The following is a 22,490-nucleotide window of genomic DNA, read 5'->3' on the forward strand; positions in this document are numbered from 1 at the left end:
GGGGACTGGGTTTTGGGGCTTGGGTGTGTCTGTGTTGGGGTTTATTGGAAAATGGTCAAAAGGACAGAAATGGGAATGGGCGCTTGTAGGGGCTAGTGCTAGTTCCTTCCCCCTATGCTCTTTGTTTCCTTCATTTTTTTATCAGGGTTCACCAAGCAAAAATCTTTCTACTAAGTTGTCATCTTTTTCTTATTGGTACAACAATTTGTGGTTTGAAGCCTTTGCTAAATTAGTGTTAGAATCAGAGGGTAAAATGTAAAAAGGGAAACTAATTTCATAAATTTGAGCTGGAATCAGAGAGTAAAATGCAAAAGGGAAACCAATTAGCCTGGCTTGAAAGAGAAGAAAACTGTTTATTTTGTAATTTAATTTAATTTATTTATTCTAATTAATCAATTGAAATTGAATTTGGGCTTTAAATTAAATTTGAGCTTTTAAATTCATATGACCGGATTTTATAACGATGCAACCCAAATTTAAAATTAAGTTAGGCTTTAACAAAAAAGAATAACTAATTTGAAACAAATCCAAATAAATTTAATTCAATTTAAACGTTTTAACTGATCCAAATTGAAACATTCACGTCAAGTATAAAATCGAATATATTCAAATCGATTTAGATAAAATTAAATGTCTACATCATGCATTTAAAAAAAATTGCAGGTTAACTCAAACCCCTAAACAAAAATTAAATTCTTAGCTACACTTTGAAAACCAAGAATTAGAACAATTTCCAAAATCTCCTAGAAAATCCACCATAAAATCAACTTGGAACAAGAAACCAAAAACAAAAACTTTTAATTCCTTTGACTTCCTCCTTGCTAAGAATTTCCCCATTTTTTTTGGTCTTTTTTGTGTGGTTAATTCCATTCTTATATTGATTTTATCCCTTTAATTCTGGAAAATAAATCAATTCTCCCCAAATTTGTGACTTTATTTGATTAATCCGATTTGATTTTAATCTCTTTTGACTTTCTATTTCATTGACTAGGATCCAAAATTTTCATGAATTGTTCAATCCTCAAGAATAAAATTTGAGACTGAATCCAATCAAAATCCTTACATTTTTTATCCTTTTTATTTTTTATTTACTTTAATAATAATAATAATAACTAACTAACTAAAAATCAAATTAAATTAAATTAAATTAAACTTAAAATTAAAATTTTTTTATTGGGTCAAAGCTTCTTAATTAGCTCAATTAATAATCGAAAGCCCATTTTAATTTCAGAGAAACTTTCGGATAAAATAAAATATTTACAACCCCTATCAAGTTCAGAAATATCAACTATTTAAACCTCATTAAAATAAAAGACTCTTATTCCCTGAACACTATATTTCAACTTTTAAAAAATTGCAATCTTCCCCTTGAAATACGTATTAAAAACCCAACTTTCCTTCAAAACCCACACTATATTTTCTCATAACGAATTAAAAAAAAAATAAAGCTCAACTTTATTCACAAATATCAACAGTTTAATCCCTAAAAACTGAAAAAAGTTACCACAAATTTTGATGGTGCTTCAAGTTCAAGCAAATTGGGTTGCTGAAGGAAGATATCTCTGGAAGCAACACAAAGTTGCTTAATCTCAATTTCAGATATTTGCACTTGTTTCCCTGGCCTAGCTAATCGGACTTCTGTCAATCGTCCGATTATATCGTCTAGTACCGTGGGGTCCATCGTCAACGTTTGCCCTTATGCCGCCACAATTAAGTCCTTTTCTTTCAACAGCCGTGATTTAACGAAACCCTAAAAACCCAAAAAACTCTGTTAGAGGGTGGAAGAGTTTTTTCGTTTTTTTTAAGGTTTTTTGGGTATGGATATTGTACTTTACCATTTTGGATAAAAAATATAAAAATATTTGTTCGAGAAAAAAAGTGTGGGAAAGATAGGGGCAAATGAAATAATAATTTGATTTTTTTTAATGAACTTTTATTTTCTCCAGGGGGAAAATGTTTTCAGAATTTGGGGAAGAAAATGAGACGGCTGCAACTCCTTGATGAAGGAGCGGGTGAGGGCCCTGTGCCTACGTATTCTATCCTCCTTTTTTTCTAGAACAGGTTCGCAATGATGTCATTTTGGAAAATTATCATTTTTTAGACCATTTGAGTCCGATACATCAACATTTCGACAGTGATGTGATATTTTGAAACTTTTGAACGATATCATTTTTTTTTTGGAAGTTTCTTTTTTGTAACTTTGTAGACAAATTAGAAGATTTTTTTGTAAACAAATTTTAATCAAGTACTGGGTATTTCTTAAAATGTTGTTTACTGTTGTTGTGTTGAATCTCATGGGTTAAACTTTAAAGCAAAGTTAAGAAAAATAGAAGGAATTTTATTATGTCAAACTACTTAAATTACTAAATTTATAGTGTAATTCCGTTGGTTAATATAATTATTTTTATGAAATAGTATATAATAAATTTAAAATTTAAATATTATTAATATTTTTTTAATTATTATATTGTAATTTTTATAAAAAATACTTAAATTGTTGTCTTTTTTTTATAAATAAATTGTTATTGTTTTAAAATAAAGGCATAAATTGTTTAATAGAAAAAGTTATTTGAGGTCAATAATCATAAATTACAACAACTATCAAAAGAAAGATGCATTCATCATCTATTGGAAAAACCTTTGCAAAAAAAAAAAATCAATCTGGTATGTACCGTTATACCGTACCGATAGTAGATAAATTATATACTTATTGTTTATCCGTACCTTTAGGTCTACCTTTAACTTACCATTGATTTCATTTCAACCCATTCACGTGTCATCCAAAATTTTTTTTTTTTTAACTTAAATCTACTTTTTTTCCCATCACCTCCACCTTCTCACAGCAAAGGACAAAAAAAATCACCCCTTTGTTTCTTCATGTAACAAAAGACAAAACAAAGTGGGTAAAAAGGACAGGTGATATATATTTTTTTATTCAAAAAAATTAATAGATCTCTTTTTTTTTTTGTTTGAAAAATATAATGAGATGGACAGGTGGAAGTTCTTTCATTTTTCTTTCTTTTGATACATCACTTCTCTGCTTTTTATTTCTTTTTTGTGTTATTTTTTTTCTTTCTCAGTTTTCTCTAAAGTACAAAAATTTAGTTTTCTTTTAATATTTTAAAACTTTTATATGTTATTAGATTATTTGCTTTTATATTTTTTTCTTTGATATTTTTAATAATTTTCTTATTTTATGGGTGGATTATTAGCCAAAGATTTAGAAAAAAATTTGGATATCTTTTACAAAACTGTTGCAGCCTCTCTATCACATCTGATAATGAATCCTTCGATAGTACAAACAATATACCTCTCTTGTCGGGGACATTTTATTTGATTCTTTTCCTTCACTTTCATTCTATCATTATTAGTTTAGTTTATTGATTTCAAAAGGTGATTAACTAAGCTTCTTCGTACTATTATTCTCATTTCTATTTGGAACAAAAAAGGTTTTTTTTTTTAAATCAAAAAATGGTTTATAATTTTTTTTATTCTATTTGCAAATTACAACGCAAGTATAGCCTCAGTTTAAGCAATAAAAGTTGTCAAATGAAATGAAAATACTTTGATTTTCAAGTATTAAAATAAGTTTGAAGCTTAGATTTTGATTTTGATTTTACAACATTAGTAAAACTGGGAATGTTATTACTTGAATCAATAAAAGTGGGAGTGGGAAAAGAAAGCATTGATGATTTATTTTGTTCCACTAATGGAGGAAAGCATGACTATGAATAGTAATTAACCATTACTGTTATAAGTAATACCAATAAGTATTACTATTGTTATTCTGATTGATCATGGGTCTTGCTTTTCCAAATTTAAACCAATCAATTGCCGTGTACAACTCTTCTAAGTATGTCTATATATAAGAATTCTTATATATATATATATGTATATATATAAAATAGGTAAAGTTGATCTGTTTCTTAATCTTATTTTACATAAGTAGTATTGCCCTGTAAATAGTAATTCTTATATACAAACGACAATAGTTCTTATATAAGAACTACCGGTATATATGGCAATGTATAAATACGTGTTTGGTTACAAATATGGCAGTGTATTGTTTGTAAAAAATGATAGTCATAGTAGCATTGTTTATAAATAAAGTATTTTTGTAGGAAAGTGGGTATTTGTAACCAAACCGTATATAAGCTTAATTGCCAAATTTAAACTAATCAATTATATATATATATATATATATATATATATAAAAGAATTACTGTCATATTAGGTACTGCTTACATGTAAAATTTTACTGCTTGCCTTCAAGTACTAAATCAAAACATTTTTCAAAGCCTTTCAAAAAAGCTGTAGTATCATGAAAACTGTTGTTTCCTTTAAATAAATGACAGTGACTGAAGATGTCTATGTTATTTAACACATGGCACATTGATGGGGAGGTTAACTCAAGTTGTTTATCAATCTAGGTTCAAAACACATTTTTTCTTTAGTTTTGTCTTCAAATCAAATAGAAGTTGCAGATGTTTTCTATGGTTTCTTTGTCGGGATAAGAATTATGCATGATGGATTGAGTTTTGCTACCCTGCACCAAACTTGAAGTTGGATTTGGCAATGAATAATCATTTAATAATAATTTTTTAATGTGACCGTTTTATCACTCCACAAACAAACTGTGAGCGCCATCAATAACAGAAGTTTTAAGGGAAGTTTTCAGTATGATATTTTTGTGATTAAGTATATTGCTAAAGAAAAAGTTTTATTTTAATTATTAGATACTCTCACAAACTAATCGTGAATGTCATCAATAACAAAATCTTTTAAAGATGAGCATTGAATATGATAAAAACCAAAATCTTTTAAAGATGAGCATTGAGTATGATCAAAACCAATGAAATTAATTGCTTATTTATACTTAATTCTATTGTTTTAGTTCTCAACCTAACGAATTGTGATCTAACCTAAATGTAATTTTAGGATCATTTTAGGTCATCTCTAGATCCCAAACAATATCAACATTAATGATTGTTAGCACTATTTTGGAATTTTTTTAAATTACTTTTTTTTTTTTGCTTTTAACTTCTTATTCCATTTATTTGTTGTTGATTTATAATTATATACATACATATATGCTTATATACTTAAGTACATATATACTGTGGAATGACTTTAGGCTTTTGCAAACAAATACTAAAGCAAATTACTTATCTTTGCTCTCTGACTATGTTTTCATGTGTAATCGCTTTTTTAATTACAAGTCAAATTTGGTAATTATTAGGTAATATTAATACTTTTTTTGAAAGCCACTCAACACGTATAATTTTGATTTTAACTAAATTGTCTAAATTATTAAATTACTCTTTTTCGCTTTAAAATTTTGGTTGTCTTTTTTCACCTACATTTGTTTTATTCTTTAAATATTAATAAGTTCTTCTATCATCATTGATTGGAGCTGATTTTTTAAACTTATTTGATGTTTATGATGGCTACTTTTCTAAGAAAAAAATTCCTTTTATTTTTGTCCTTTGGTTTTATTTGATCCTTTCATGAAGGCACTCCAAGGGTAGTAAAACTTTCTTTCCTCTAATTCACAGCATGTAATATCGCCACTTGAAAATGCTCAACCTCCGATTAAAGTGCAGACTTAGGTTGATATTAAAATTGCGTGCAAGAAACACTCGAGAGAGTGCAAGTCTTTGTCACTGTCTCACCGTAACCGTGAAACTGAAGACAACGATGGGTCCCTTCTGTTTCGAGCACCTAAAGAAAGTAAACTTAGGTCAAATTACCACTGGGCCCGTCACAACTGGTTAGTACTGTGAGCAGAAACTATAATTTGTTGATTGATTTCTTTAGTGAAGGAATATTTAATATATGCCATAAAAATATAATTAGGGGTAAGAATTCATGTTGCTAGAATTTAAGATTTATACAAGTTCAGCAAACGATGGCAAAGGATTACATCATAACAATAAGGGTTGGGCATCAGGATACATGGGGATTGAGATAATAAATACATTTTCCTTGATTGTTGAACGGTTCCATGGTATTGGGCTACATTATTCCTATTTGGAAGGCTGCAAATTCTATAATGTAGTTACAGTTTTTACTTCTAGCTTTATATATCATTTTTTCATAAAAAGTACTTTATGTTTTCCATATGTGCTTGGTATTTGATTTTTGTTTTATCAGGTTAGCTGTGTTTAAGTACTGAATATGGTTGTCAGTTCCTGTAATTCTATGACTGCCTCACTTGGTTGATGATTTGATTATAATGAAATACTGGAAAGTCATACTGCTTGGACCATGAAACATCATAAATGATGGCATAAAGAGACCTAGCAACTGCAGCAGTGTTGAAGTGCAGTTTATCGTTCCCGGAACTACTTTGGGTCTAATTCAAATCAATAATTTCCTTAAACAAAGGGTATGCATTATCAGTTCATTACCTGAATTTATCTTATCTCTTTAGCACAATGTTTGCGAATTTTTTAAGAATTTATTTTGGGTTTTACTTATTCACCTAATTAACTCTAAACTAGATTTTGGCAGTAGTTGTATAGACACCCCGATCTATCCGGGGTTTGTTTATTTTTATTAATTAAAAATAATAATGAAAAAAAATAAAAAAAGGTAAAAAATAAAAAATTAGGAGAAAAACAAGTGGTTGGGTTTGTGTGGTATTGTTTATCTGAAAGTTAGAATTTAAAAGGGAATCGAATAGGATTCTGTTGATTTAAACCCTATAAATACAGAGATCATAAGTAGCAGAAGACACATACAAAGATCAGAGAGAGGCAGATCACACAGAAAATCAAAAAGCAATCAAAAAAATTTCAGAGTTTTTTGGGTATTTTTTAAGAAAGGGATTTTTTTGAAAAAATCTAAAAAATTCTCATATTTTGACAAAAATTTCTAGTTTTTAGTGAATTTTTGGTGAACTTTTCGGTGCCAATTGAATTTTTCAGTAGGTTTTCCAAGACCCGATAAAAATTCCAATGCCAATTGAATTTTTTGGTGACCTTCCGACGAATAAACCCAGATTCTAGTAAAATTTTCTAGAATCCAGTGAAATTTAACTGGTGTTCTTCAAGGGTTCTAAAGAGAGAGTGAGAGAAAAGTGAAGAAGAGAGAGAGGGGAAATGGAGAAATCTGGTGAAAAAGGTGGAATTTAGCCTTTTATACTGGTCTTAAAACGGTGTCATTTTGGCATTAAAAAACCCATTAGGATCTGCGTGTTTTCGTTCAGGTGACCCGACCCAAGCGCAACCCGCGTCGTCAACCCATACCCCAACCAAACCCCTTCAATTGAGTTGAGCCGAGTTGAGCTTTTGAGTTAGTTGTCGAGCAGTTTTCTATGCCTGGAGTCGAGCCACGCTGAACCCTCAAACAGAGCCATTTCATTTTTTTAGTATTTTTTATTTATGTGTTTGTTTTATTTTTATGGGTGTTTTTGCATGATTAAGTTTAGGGAAAATATAAAATAAATTTTGAGAATAACTATTAATTATCCAATGATGAAATTTATAAAAATTTCAAATGGTAAATTTTTATAAAATTTCTAAGTGAGAAATTTTCTCTAAATTTATCCCAAATGGTAGAATGATTTAGATAAAATTTCAATAACAATAATTAATATTTTATTTTCAATAAACAAATAAAAAAGGAAAAAATAAAAAATATTAATAAAAATTTTCGAATTAAATACTAATTACTTAATGATGAGATCCTTAGAAATTTTAAATGGTAAATTTTTTTAAGAAATCTTTAGGTGAGAAATTTATCTAAATTTATCCGCAATGGTAGAATAATTTAAATGGAATTTCAATAAAAGTAATTGTATTCTTTTCCAAATAAAAATTTTTGAAAAATATTTGATAATTATCCAATGATGAGATTCTTAGAAATTTCAAATAGTAAATTTTTTAAGAAATCTCTAGGTAAGGAATTTCTTTGAATTTGTCCCAAAATGTGAAAAATTTTAAATAAAATTTGAAGAAAAATAATTGTCATATTATTTTCTTTAAAAAAAAAGAGAAATAAAAAGAATTTTTAAATAGGCCCAAATGGTGGAAAACTTAAAAATTCAAGAAAAGAAAATATTTCTAATTTGGCCCAAATTATGGAATAATTAGATGTATTTTTAATATAAAATAATTAAACATTTTTCGACGACGGAGTCTATTCAAGAAAATAAATTGGATTCTTAAATACTCTTGAGGTGAAAAAATATTTTTAAAAATGCCACTAGATTGATGGAGAATCTTAATGATTATTTTTAACATTTTAACATTAAATTTAAAACCATTAGAATCAAAACCTTATAATAAATTTAAAATAAAATGATACCATTCTACAAATGGGCATGTGGAGGTGCTATAACCTTCTCCATATGTAATCGAACTCTTGAATTATGTTATGGTTGTAGACCCGAACCTATTCTTTTAGGGACCCTTAGTCAAGCTTAGGAGTTCCTTAAAAGAATAAATTCATTAGGTGACCAATCACACCTAATTAAAAATAATTGGTGGTGACTCCTTAGTTTGCGTCTAATTATAGATTTTCGAATCTATATGTTATGACAGTTTGGAGACTCCACTAGAGACACTATAGAGAGTCAAGCCATAACATTTTAAATTTATCCTATCTTTTGATCTAAAGGTTTTATATTGTAATTATTTGTCTACTAATGTTTTTCTTTTTTTGTTTCTCATTTGATTTATGGGGTTGATAATTATATGTTCCTTCACACACACTATCACATTCATTTGCCTTACATGAGCTCTATACATGGGCTTTGTCCCTCTTAGGAGAGAATAAAGTACTTACGCTCTCGTGAGATAATAATCTTCGTAATTGCTAGCGAAATACTCCTACTCAAATTGAATCCCTTCCGTTGGTAGTCTGTGATGGACAAAGATGTATGAAACAATTTGGAAACTTTTAATGGTCAAAGTCACCTAACTCTGCATATAGTTTACACTTAAGCCAACCTTAAGATAGAGCCCTTCCTACCTGTTGATAGATATAACCAGAAGATAAGACACAAGAAGGAACGGTTTGTGATCTAACTATCTTGTTTATTTGACTTTATGCATTTGCATTATCATGTCATGCATCATTTTCATTGTCATATGTAAAATTATTCATTTGCATCATTTTCATATTAGATTTCATCTATGAAAATGTACATTTCATTTATGCATCAATATACCAAACATAAATCATAGCATTTCTAATAACATAATTGTGGTGCTCAAAGTTCAAAGATAGTTCAACCAAGCAAAAACCTCACTCACCAATACAATACATGAGCTTGAGCTAGATAGATTGAACAAAAAAATTTTAACCATCTCGAAAAGATAGAGAAAGCCCAAGAGAAGCTTAAAGAGGAATTGAATGGGATTTTTTAAACAAAAAGAATAATGTCGAAGAAAATATTAGCCAACAGGACCATCCATCACAAAAGGTGGATGACCTTCTACACCTTTTTGGTTTTGGGTTGCTTCAAGCCTAATCCACATAAAACCTACCACCACAGTAGTTCATATATTCAATAAGATATACATATCCTTGAATGCCATCAGCTTCAAACCCATGGTAGTACCAAAATTATGTAAATCTTATTTTTACTGAAAAGGCCATGGAACCACTACCAATCCTCAATTTAGATGATCTAGAAGAGAAGGAAAAACTAAGGCTTAATGAAAAAGAGACTTTAAAAGCTGAACAGAAGATGAACTTGTTAGATGAAGGTTACGAATCATAGATGGCATTAGTTTTTATGGTTCAGTAAATGCTGTTGGGCTTTGTTTAGTCCCAGATTTAATTACTCCTTTAAAGTTCAAGGTCTTAAAGTTTGAAAAGTATGATGGTACAAAATATCTAAAAATTCATATTACCATATACTGTCAAAAGATGGCTGCCTAAGCTCATAATAAAAAGTTATTGAAGCACGTTTTTTAAGATAACTTTACAAGCTCTTTTGCTGGTGGTATGTCTAGTTAGATAGAACTCACATTCATTCTTTGAGTGATATGACTCATGATTTCATCAATCAATATTGACATATTATAGACTTAGCCTCTGATCATCTGTCTTTGCAGAATATGAAAAAAAAGACAACTGAATCCTTCAAAGAGTATGCTATAGGGTGGAGGGACATTGCTACTTAGGTGTAGTCTCCTCTAACTGAGAAAGAGACTATAATGTTATTTATCAATACTTTAAAATCTCTCTATTATAAAAAGATGATAGAGAATGCAATAAAGAATTTTATTGATATGGTGATCTCAAGCGAGATAATTGAGAATGATATTAAAAATGACAAGTTGAAAAGAGGAGAAACGAAGAAAATACCAGATAAAAAAGATTCTGAAGCTCAAACCGAGAGTTTTTATAGATAGTTCATGGGATATCAACCCTATCCACCATAAAGTTACTCTCTATACTATCCTGCAGTGAATAATACCTCACCTTACCCTTACCAATCATATCCAAAACTAGCTTACTCACCAACCTACCAATCAACCTTTCAAGTACCTACGTATGATTCTAGTTATATCAGTACATTAGCTTCAAAGCCTAATAGCCAAGTGATTTGTTTAAGAAGATTTCAGAATAACCAAGAAAGGGCTCATATTGATCCTATCCCTAAGACTTACATTGAATTATTTTTAGAATTGGTAAAAAATAACTTGGTATCGCTAGTTAGTCTAGAACCATTGAAGCCACCCTATCCAAAATGGTATAATGCTAATGAGACATATGATTATCATAATGGAAATGTGGGTGATTTTATTAAAACTTGCCTTGCTTTCAAACTTAATGTGCAAAGTTTGATATAAAAAGGCTTGGTCAGCTTTAACGAATCAGGAATGCAAGATGTTAATAAAGATATTTCACTTGATTGTATAAGAGAATAATTTTGAGAAGGACGTTAAGGCTGATTGAAAGTTCTTTGTTATTTTTGGATTTCTTTTAGAGTAATGTTAGAATTTCTTGTATGCAATATGATTTCATTTGTTATCATTTTAATAAAAGGCAAGTTAATACATTTAATTATATTTTCTCTTTCATTCAACCATTGTTCCATGCTTTGTCACCTTTCATAACTTTTCATTCCTATTCTTAAATTCTGGATGGTGAATCTTTAGACAATGATAACAACAATTTTAGAATTTAATTTTAAAAACTCATTCGCATTGATATATGAAAACCATTTGAGCATAGGAAATAAGTTGCTGACAAATATGGAATAAATATGTCTCAAAGATATGTAGTCCTTTATAAAGATCCATAAACTTATTTTCGTTCAATAGATGATTTTCAAAGAAAGCATTCACATTTGAGATAAAAAATAGCCGTTGTTTTTTTACCATGTGTAAAACCATTCATTGCTACCCTTTTGAACCTATTATGATTCTTTTATAAAAAAAACCCCTAACCAAGGATCACCATCCATACTGAGATATAAGAAAAAAGGTGAATGTTCACAAAAGGTCTCAAAGATAAAAAACAAAAAAATAAAAAAAAGCAAAAAGAAAGAAAAAAAATGAAAAATGAATGACATAAATGAGTTAGGGCAAATTAATGACAATTCTTTTGTGAGGAATGAAATGAATGAAAAAAGAAAAAAAATAGTGAAATGATGTAAAGTGGGGTAAAATTTTAAAATGTATCACATGATGAGAAATGATCATTTGGTTTTGAACTCTTTTAAACACATGTTTTACGCCTATTTTATCCATTTCTTTTATGACTCATCACCCTAATCTACATTATAACCCTTATAAGTCCATTTCAATTAAATGTGAATGCTCGAATTGAATGATCGTATGTTGGGCTAAAACATATTTGTGATAGAGCAATGTAATTGTACTATATTCTTGTGTTTTAGAGATTGATGAGTGAGAGATATCAATAATGGATGAAAAAAAAAAGAGAAAAATGAGAAAAATAAAAAAATAAAAAATGGAAAAAAAATAAAAAAATAAAAAATGAAAGGATGGAAAAGAAAAGATGAAAATAAGAGAAAAAAAAACTTAAATTGAAAACCTGAAAGGGTGATTTGGGTAAAAAAAACTCTAAGTTGAGAGTTAGATAAATAGTTCACATTGATAAAAGATCAGAGACATCTGCAGATCTCTCAAAACTGAGGCAAAGTTCAATGAGCTCAAAATGACTTTGAAAGTCAATGAAATGAGTTTTTGAGAAAGAATTCTAGATTAATGTTAAGAATGGTCTAAGTATTCATTATTTGAACATTGTCACACCATTCAATACCAGCTTTATTGATAGGCTTTGAATTTATTCCTTTGTCCATTTGTTTTTGTATCGGACTTATTGATAGGCTTTGAATTTATTCCTTTGTCCATTTGTTTTTGTATCGGACTTACTTCTTATTGATTACCTTTCTTTCAATTCACCTTGTGCTCCCTTATTTTTACATTTTTAGAATAAATCAAGAGTGTATGAATGTATTATATTTGTCATGATTTGAAATGATAATGAATGAATGATAATGTGCATAAAAGATTCTTGCATTCTTTTAAAAAAAATCCAAGATAATAGGGGGCAAAAAAATAAATAGATGGCAAAAATTCGAAAAGATAATTTAGAATGACACATGGTATGGTCAAATAAATATGGTGATGGAATGGTCGATATAACTTGTGAGATGTGATCAAATGATGGAAATAATGTGGATCAGTGGATGAAATTCATGGTTAATGTTAAAAAGCTTGTGAATGGTGATCAAGTGATGAACCTAATGTGGAACAGTTGATAGCATTTGATCTGAAATTGCTAATGCTAAGAAGCCTATGAATTATGATCAAGTGATGAAAACAATGATGGTTAGTTGACGAAACTTGTTCTAACATGTTGGGAAGCTAAAATCGTAAAAGATGAGATGGTAGAGTCTTGAGAACCATATTACCACAATTAATTAAAATTTCATGACAATTATCCACAATACATGCATTATGTTTGCATCATCATAATTAGGTTTGGACATGCATCAGTCGGTAAACATTTGAATTATGACTTAGAATATGGCATCTACATATTGTGAGAATCCAAATTGTTGCATGATATTCATTACATACAAAATTTTTACTTGACAGTCATTTGAAAAAAAATTTTGAATCTTTTTTATGAAATCTCTTAAGATAAAATAATGAGTTTTCAAATGAGAATCTTTGAGTTTCAAATGAGAATCTCGGCGCTTTAAATAAGAATTTTTTAGTCTTAAATGAGAATCTTTAAGAAATTTTCAAATGAGAATCTTTGAGTCTTAAATAAGAATCTTTAAGAAAGTTCTAGAGAATCTTTAAGTCTTAAATGAGAATCTTTAAGAAATTTTTCAATGAGAATCTTTGAGTCTTAAATGAATATTTTTAAGAAATTTTCAAATGAGAATTTTTTAGTCTTAAATGAGAATCTTTAAATAAGTTTGAAAGATTTTGATAATTAAATAAATTTTTAAATAAAGTTATTTGGTAAACAACAAAAATTATTTATTAGAAAAATAAAATCTATATTTTATATTTTTAATTTTAAAAAACATATCTCTAAATTGATTTGATTTTCAATTATAATTTGAATAATTTTGATATTTGAATAAATTTAAAATTATTTAATTTGTAATTAAAAGAATTATCTTATTTTTTTTAAAAACTATCCCATGTGTCATTTAAAAGAATTGTCTACATAAATGTTCATGTGGCAAATTTGTTTTTGTTTTCCTAAATGGTTGTGTAGATTTGCAGATAAAATTCATGGTCAATTATGATTTTGTTTTATCTAATGGCTCAAAATGTTATTGAACCTGTTAATAATGAAGGTTTTTTTTTTTTTTTTTGACAACATATATATTGAAGATTTAGGTTTTGAAAAAAAAAAATGATAGAATTGTGTTTCTGTTTTATGGTAATTTCTAACAACCTTAAATGTTTAGAGAAAATTATCTGTAACAATTTTAACTGCTAACAAAGGTTTCTATTATAATAATTGGAAAATTAAATTTTTAGGCTTTTATAAATAATTTAGAGGATGAATAACTTAAGGTTTTATTTGGTTGATTCTCTCCCTTTTTCTGATGGCAAATATCTACGTGATAAAGATCTTTTATTTTTGATTAACTGAAAGTTGTGTAAGAAAGGTCTATTTTAAAATTAATATTTTTTCAATGAAAATTAAGATTCGTTAAGGAAAGAAAAATGGACAAAGAAATTGAATTCTAAATGAGAGCAAAGTATTCTAGAGATGTAAAAATAAACACGTGCTTTGAAATAATAATCTTTTGTTAGACAACTATTATTTTGTTAAACAAGTTGTCTAGAGACACATGTTGATTAACTTTTAATTTTATCATAAACATGTTTATTATATTTATAAAATTCTTAAAGTAGAATTTTGAATTAATATGTCTCAAGCACAAAATTTGATTCAAGTAAGTGTAAATGAGTTAAGAGTTGGGATGTGGTCTGGCCAATTTGTACCACACAAGCGGCTTGTGTTGTTGGACAAGGAAAGATAAAAATATCTTTATTACCAACGTTAACTTCAATTGCAGTTTTTGAGATAATTTTTTTCAAATGATATTATCACTACTCTTGATGGTGGATTAATGACATCGCGCACGTTCTGTTATTTAAATGCTTCTCATTTCTCAAATATATGTTTTAATGCTTCAGGTCTTGAAGAATTTTATTTGACTGTTATTTTTATCCATTATTTTAAATTATTTCTTGATGCAATTTCCCCAAATTTTTTTAGGATGGCAGTGAAGCCTTGATGAGATTAAAATCAAACTTAGTTTTCCCAATCTTTGCAAGGTGGTAGTATGATCATGGTGAGATTAAAATCAAACTTAGATTTAAAATTTTTTTTTGTCAAAATTTAATGTGATAATGTTCAAATTAAAGAACTTAATCATTAGATATAAAAAAATATAGAGTTATCACAAATATTTTTTATGTAAGTACGATTGATTATTTACATGAATTTATCTTTTTTAATGTTATCTTAAACTTGATTAAGAGTTTTTTAAAAAATAAATTTTAACATACATAAAAAAAATTAAGTTTGGAAGTGGATTATATGTAAAAAAAATTTTAGCATCCCCACAATATCCAAAATTGATATCAAATTACTCTTATGTTATCTTATTTGAGCATTAATTCAAATGGTTTTTATTTTTATATTTTGTTAATTTCAATATTTAATTATTAAAAAAATTTAGGCTTTCACAAAAAAAAAAATTCTTACCTTAAAATAATTTAAAATAAATTTGTGATTTACTTGAAGAGTTTCATGGTTAAATTTATTAAATATCTTATAACAAAAAAATCAATTTAGTTACATTTTTTTATTTATTTACAAAATATTAATTACAAAATAATTATACAAAAATATTATATAAAAAATATTTAAACTTTTTAAATTCATGCTATCGAAACTTACATCAATTTTTTTTAATTTTTCATTATTATTTTTTAATAAGATATTATATATTAATAAAAAAATAAAAAAAATGTATTTACAAATAAATAGAAAGAATAACTAAATATGAATGGAATAACAAATTTTGAAAGAAATATACCTGACTTGTGTTGGATTTAGCACAAGCCCCAAAGAAGTTGGAGGAATATGCTATGGGCCACGAAATTATAAACCTTGGATATAAATTAGGTTCTCATTAGCTCCTTTCTACTTTTTCTTATTTATTCCAACACTTACACGGCACCGTTTGCATTCGTCAAAAGCAAAATTTTAACTCTCATTCTTTTATCTTTCTTTGTTCCCTTTAAAACTCAAAACTTTGTATTTGCTCTATTTTATGTGTCAATTATTTGATGATTGCTCATTGTATTTTTTAGCCTCATGAACTATTGATTGTGTTGCTTCTTAGTTTTTTTTTTTTTTTAATCATTTGGAATTGAGCTCTTTATATAAAATTAAATTTTTTTTTAATTTGAAAAATTTTAATATCAACTAAATCAACGAAGATCTTGCCAAAATTTTTTTTCCTTCTTATGAAAACTTGATTCCCAAGAATTGCTAAAACTAAACTCAACATTTAAATTTTAGATTTAAATAAAATCACAATCTTTTAAGAAAATCAAAATTTATGTCTACTCTTTTTTTCCAAACAAAAAAACATAAATAAAATTGATTAAAGAAAGAAAATAATATAAATAAATTAAAAAAACACTTTTTGGGCTTTTAAATTGAGGCTTAAAATCCAATTTCATAAATTAAAGCTTGATTGAGTAATTTGTAATATATTATTGAAATAAAATTCGAAAGTAATTGAATATCGAGAAAATTTTTCAAACAAAATGGTATATTTACAATTGTTCCTATTTACATATTTTTTGTTAAATAAGAATTGTACAAAGATAGAAGATATCTATTTTGTTCAGGTATCACTTGTCCAAAGAAAAATAAATACTGAGACTTAAAAAATTTACAATTTGAAAAAACAATAAAAAATTCATAATTGTAAAACATGTTGAAATTCAAAGATATGCTAAAATTAAAAAAATTTGAAATTTTCAAATATTCGCAATTTGAAATTTAACAGTTTGCAATTGAAATTTTCAAGATCTACAAAACTTAATCTAACGTGTAGATCTGAGAACTTGACCATTAGACATAAAAAAATAGAGTCATCATCAATTTTTTTTATCTAAGTATATTGGTTACCTATACGAATTTTTTCTTTTTAAGATTATTCTAAACTTAATTAAGAATCTCTAAGACGTAGACATGATAATTCATGTTTACAATTCATGTTTCGTTTCGTATTTGACATGTATAATGATACGAATTATTAAAATATAAATATGACACGAATTATAAAACATATTTAAATCCTAAATATGAGCACTATACGTTTATTATATGTGTTATATGTAACCCAATATGATTAATACGTGTACGATTAATTCTTTTAAATACAACATAAATAAATACGAATAACATAGATATACATGAATAGATATAATTAATATAGATATACACAAATAGATATGACTAACACAAATATATACGAAAACACAACTAAAATAAAAAACAACTATAAATATCCGTCACATACAATTTAATAAACTTGGCATATTAACAATATAAAAAAATACTCGCATATTAAAAAGTATAAAAAATTTGATACCCATTTAATATGCATTTAATATATATATATATTTAAATTGTAATATATACATTATATAGCTATATTAGTTTTTAGTATCAAATTCAAAATAATGAATTACTAAAGATTAAAGAATTAAATAATAATGTATCATACTAGTATTATTATTTATATTGTATTTATATTATTAACATAAAAATAATTTTATAATAATTATTAAATGAGTATCATAATTAAATATTTAAAATAATCTTTATATGGTATTGAATAGCTAATTAGGCATTACAATTAAAAAATTAAAATAATCTTTATATGTTTATATTAAGTTAAAGTAAATATAAAAATATGTTAAACGTATTAAATATGTTAAATGTGTATTCGTATGACAAGTTAAATTAAGCGTATTTTTGGTATTATGTCACGTGTTAGACTATATTCATACGACATGTTTTAGCTAAACGTATTTTTCATATCTTGCTCATATTTAGAAGTGTGTACACATATAAAACACAAATTATGTAATGTTAAAATTTATGTCAATATGAATAAACACGTATACATTTTTTTTAGAATACATATATAATTTTTTTGTATTTTTTTCGTATCGTATCACTGTGTCATATTTGAAATTGCTGTCTACTAAAAATAATAAATTTTGATCTATATCAACAAAACTAAATTTGAGAGTCGGTCACGTGTAAAAAAGGTTTTAGTATCCCACAATGTTCAAAATTGATACCAAATTAGTTTTATGTTATCTTTTTTAAGCTTTAATTCAAATAAATTTTATTCCTACATTTTATTAATTTCAATATTAATTATTGAAAAAAATCTTTAGATTTTCACAAAAAAATAAAATTTCATCTCAAGAGTATTTAAGATAAATTCGTTACTTACTTAAAGAGAATCCATCATCAGATTTATTAAATATCTTATGACAAAGAAATCAATTTAGTTGCATCATTTTTAGTTATTTATAAAATATTAATTACAAATATAATCATAAAAGAATATTTAAAATTTTTAAATTTACACCATCAAACTTACATCAAAACTCCTTTTAATTTTTCATTATTATTTTTCAATAAGAAATTATATATTAATTAAAAATAACAAATAAAAAATAAAAAATATTTTTATAAATAAATAGAATGAATTAATACATGTGTATGGAATAGCAAATTTTCAAAGAAATATACCTCTCGTCTTTGATTTTAGCACAAGGCCCAAAGAGGCTGGCGTTGCGGGAATATGATACGGGCCACAAATTTATTTTCCTCTGATATGCTTGAAGTTCTGATTAGCTCCTTTCTACATTTTTTTTTCTTAATTTATTCTAACACTTATACGCAACTCTGTGTATTCATCAAAAGCAAAATCTTAACTCTGCTTCTTTTATCCTCTTTTGCTCTTATGAAAACTCAAAATTTTGTTTTGCTCTATTTGATGTGTCAATTGTTTAATGCTTGCTAATTATGTTTCTTAGTCTCATAATTTATTGATTGTGCTGCTTAATTTTTTTTTAGCTTGAAATTAAGCTTTTATATAGAGATTGAATCATTTTATAGTTTGAAAATTTTTAATGCTAATTGAATTTATTAACATTGTATCAAAAATATTTTTCCTTCTTGTAAAAATTTAATTCTCAAGAATTACCACAATTAAACTCAACTTTTAAATTTCAAATAAATAAAATCACAATCTTTAAAAAAAAAATCAAAATTTATGTTTTTTTTTACCAAATAAAAAAACATAAATAAAATTGAATAAAGAAAAAATAATATAAATAAAAAAAAAACTTTTTGGGCTTTTAAATTGAGGCTTAAAACCTAAATTCATAAATAAAAAGTTGATTGAGTAATTTAGCAACCTAATATGGAAATAAAATTCAAAACTTATTGAATATTGAGAAAAATTTTCAAATAAAATAGGATGTTTACAGTTGTTCATTTTTACACATTTTTTATAAAATAAAAATTGTACAAGACAGAAGACATCTATTTTATTTGGGTATCACTTGTCCAACAAAAAATAAATACTGAAACTTCAAAGATTTACAATTTGAAAAAAATTAAAAAAATTAGTAATTGGAAAACATGTTGAAATTCAAAGATATGCTAAAATTAAAAAATTCACAATTTAAAGATTCGCAATTTGAAACTTAACAATTTAGAATTGAAAATTCTATGATTTGAAAAACATTCAAATGGATTTGAAGATTAGAAGCATTTTAAAAGGTTCAAAGATTCACAAGAGTAAGGATTTGTAAAAATTTAAAAATTTGTAAAAATTTAAAGATTTGATAAAATTCGTAAGATTCAAATATTGGTAAAAGTTTGAAGATTCGCAAAATTTCAAAGATTCCTAAGAGCTCAAATTCGCAAATGAAATTTCAAAGATTCACAAATAAAATTTTAAAATTTGACAATTGTAAATATTCACAAATAATTTTAAAGATTCATATTCAAAAAACCAAAAATTTAAAGATTTTAGAGATTTACATTCAAAATTCAAAAAATTGATTTAAAAATTTTAGAAATTCACATCCACAATTTAAAGATTCGCATGGAAAAGATTAACATTCAAAGATTCTTATCTAAAATTCAAAAATTCACATTCAAAAAATTTTATAGATTGACATTCAAAATGAAATTTTCTAAAATTTAAATATTCACATTTCACAAAATTTGGAAATCCACATCTAAAATTTAAAAATTTACATTTGAAAATCTTTAGAGATTTATATCTAAAATTCAAATATTCACATTTGAAAATTTAAAGATTTGCATCTAGAATACAAATATTTGCATTTGAAAATTCAAAGAGGCATTGAGACTTTAAAAGTGTTAACAAGAAAAGCTCCTTAATAATAGAGGTTTTGAAGCTTTAAAAATCAAAATTGGAAAGCTCATCTTCAATAGAGGAGTTAAAACTTTAAAAATTCAAAATCAAAAAGTTCTTCTTCAACAGAGGCATTGAAACTTTAAAAATTTACCATCAAAAGGCACCTGCTCAATAGAAACATTGAAATTTTAAAATTTAAAAGGCTTTTATAACTAGAGGTGTGATAACATCTAGGTCCGAAAACCTACCAATCACATACAAAACAATGGAGTTGACATCAATTTTTTTTTATTTAGATGCGATTGGTCACCTATATGAATGTATCCCTTTTAAGGTTATCCAAAGCCTAATCTAAGGATCCTAAAAAGAATATGTTTTGGTCCACATCAATAAATTAAGGTTTGGGAGTCGATTATGTGCAGGAAAAGTATTAGCATCCCTTTATGCCCAAAATTGGTACCAAATTAATTACGTGCTATCTTATCTAATCTTAGTCAAAGATGGTTTTTATCATATAAATAAATTAATTCCAATCCTTTTATTTATTTACGCAACATTGTCATACAAAAATCTTATCAAAATATCAAAGAAAAATATCATGCAATAATATTAAAATCAAAATATGCAAGCATCAAGCAAATATATTATAAATTATACAAAAAATCATGCATAGATATCATGTAAAAAAATCATGCAATAATATAAAATATCATGCAAAAATTATCATGCAATAAAAACATCATGCTAAAATATAAAATATCATGTAAAAATTATCATGCAATAATATATAATATCATGCAAAATTAAAAAAAAAGTCATACAAATAAATAATATAATAATCATGCAAATTTATTATTAATCATGCCAATAATAAATATGCAAATAATAAATAATCATGCAAATAATCAAATTTGTGCAAATGTATTATCCATACAAAAACTTAAAATTAGATTCATGCAAAATAAATACCATGCAAAAAACTAAATTCATAAATATCATGTGGATAAATTGTTAAATCTTACTAATTTTTTTCTTTTTTCCTTTCCTTATTCCTTTTTAATTTAGTCATACAATAATAAATAATAAAAAAGCAATTAAAGTATAAAAAAATTTTAAAAAAATCAAAGCTGAAATAAATGAACAGGTTGGTTTGGATTGCCACGTAGGTTACAACCTTTTAAGCTCAATACGCTACCATTTGAAGCTTAGAATAAAAGCTCCAAAATCAACTTATTCCCCTCGTTTCTATCATCTACTTCTCTAACACTATGTTTATATTATGGGAGGCGAAGGAAAGGAAAGAAAAATAAAAGAAACTAATGGAAATAGAAAAACCCTTCCTTTATTTGAATAAACTTTTAATTTAAGCCTATGTTTAGATTGAAGTAAGGGGAGAGAAGGGAAGGGATGGAAAGGAAACAAAAAAAAAAAAGGGGAATCATTTCCTTTGTTTGGATATGACATATATAAAAATAAAGGAAATGAAGGTATGCTTAGCTTCCATTGATTTCTCTCAACTTTGTTCATTTTTTAATTACCTTATTAGGGGAAAAGAAAGGGAAATGAAAAGAATAAAATTTTTAAAATATAAAATGATTATTATATTTTTATTAATTTCTCTAAATTAAAAGTATATGATTTTGAACTCCAAAATTAGATTGAGAATACAAAACATCAGTTTCTAATAAATTTATTGTCTTCAATTTTTTCTCTTATTTTATGAATTTCATAAATTTAATTGATAGTTTTATGAAGAAATAAAAGAAAATTGAAAACATGGAATATGTTAACATAAATATGTAAATGTTATAGCAAAAATAAAGATTATTAAAGGTTATAATTGAAAAAAAAAATAATATAATAAATTATTTCTTTTCCTTTCCGTTATTTAATCAAATAATGGTTGTTATGATTCTTTTACTTTTTTTTCCTTTATTAATTTTAGCTATCCAAACAAAGGGTAGATATATCATTTCATTTCCTTTAAATTACCTTCCTTTCCTTTACTTTACTTTCCTTTCTTTTTTTTTTTACTAATGTTTATCCAAACATAGAATAAAAAAAAGAAAGATGTGAAAACCCAATAACCTTTGCTTTCTTTTGTAATCTTTATTTTTTTAATATCTTAATTTAAGAAAAAAGCTAAAGAAATGAAAGTTAAAAAAAAATTATTTTTATAAAAAAAACTATTATATCTATATTTTTATTATAACATTAGATTTGATTATATAATTGACATTTCCTATAAAAATAATTTTTTTATGAGTATTTTATATAATATCATAATTTATAAATATTTTATGATTTTTTAAAATCTTAACAACAAAATAAGTCAAATTATTATTAGAATAAATTAAAAAGATAAATTAAACACAAAATTAAGAGTAAGTCAATAATTATCTAATACATCTTATCGTAATAATATATTAATTTTGTTTAAAAAGATTTATTTATACAAATTAAATAATATAAAGATATATTTGTATATTTTTGTTATTTTATTAAAAAATTTATAATTAAAAAATAT

General features: G+C 25.8%; 1 long non-coding RNA gene across 1 annotated transcript; it reads right to left on the reverse strand.

The window, feature by feature from the left end:
* Window positions 1–1,374: 1,374 nt before the first annotated feature.
* On the reverse strand, window positions 1,375–2,316 carry LOC149515079 (uncharacterized). The gene is made up of 2 exons (XR_016327608.1): window positions 1,836–2,316; window positions 1,375–1,750 (listed from the first exon to the last, which is right to left on the reverse strand). It is a non-coding gene; the product is annotated as an uncharacterized LOC149515079 (long non-coding RNA).
* Window positions 2,317–22,490: the final 20,174 nt, after the last annotated feature.

This window comes from Durio zibethinus, chromosome 14 (assembly GCF_047325235.1).
Source record: "Durio zibethinus cultivar Kanyao isolate XHJ-2024 chromosome 14, ASM4732523v1, whole genome shotgun sequence".
NCBI classification, from domain to species: domain Eukaryota; kingdom Viridiplantae; phylum Streptophyta; class Magnoliopsida; order Malvales; family Malvaceae; genus Durio; species Durio zibethinus.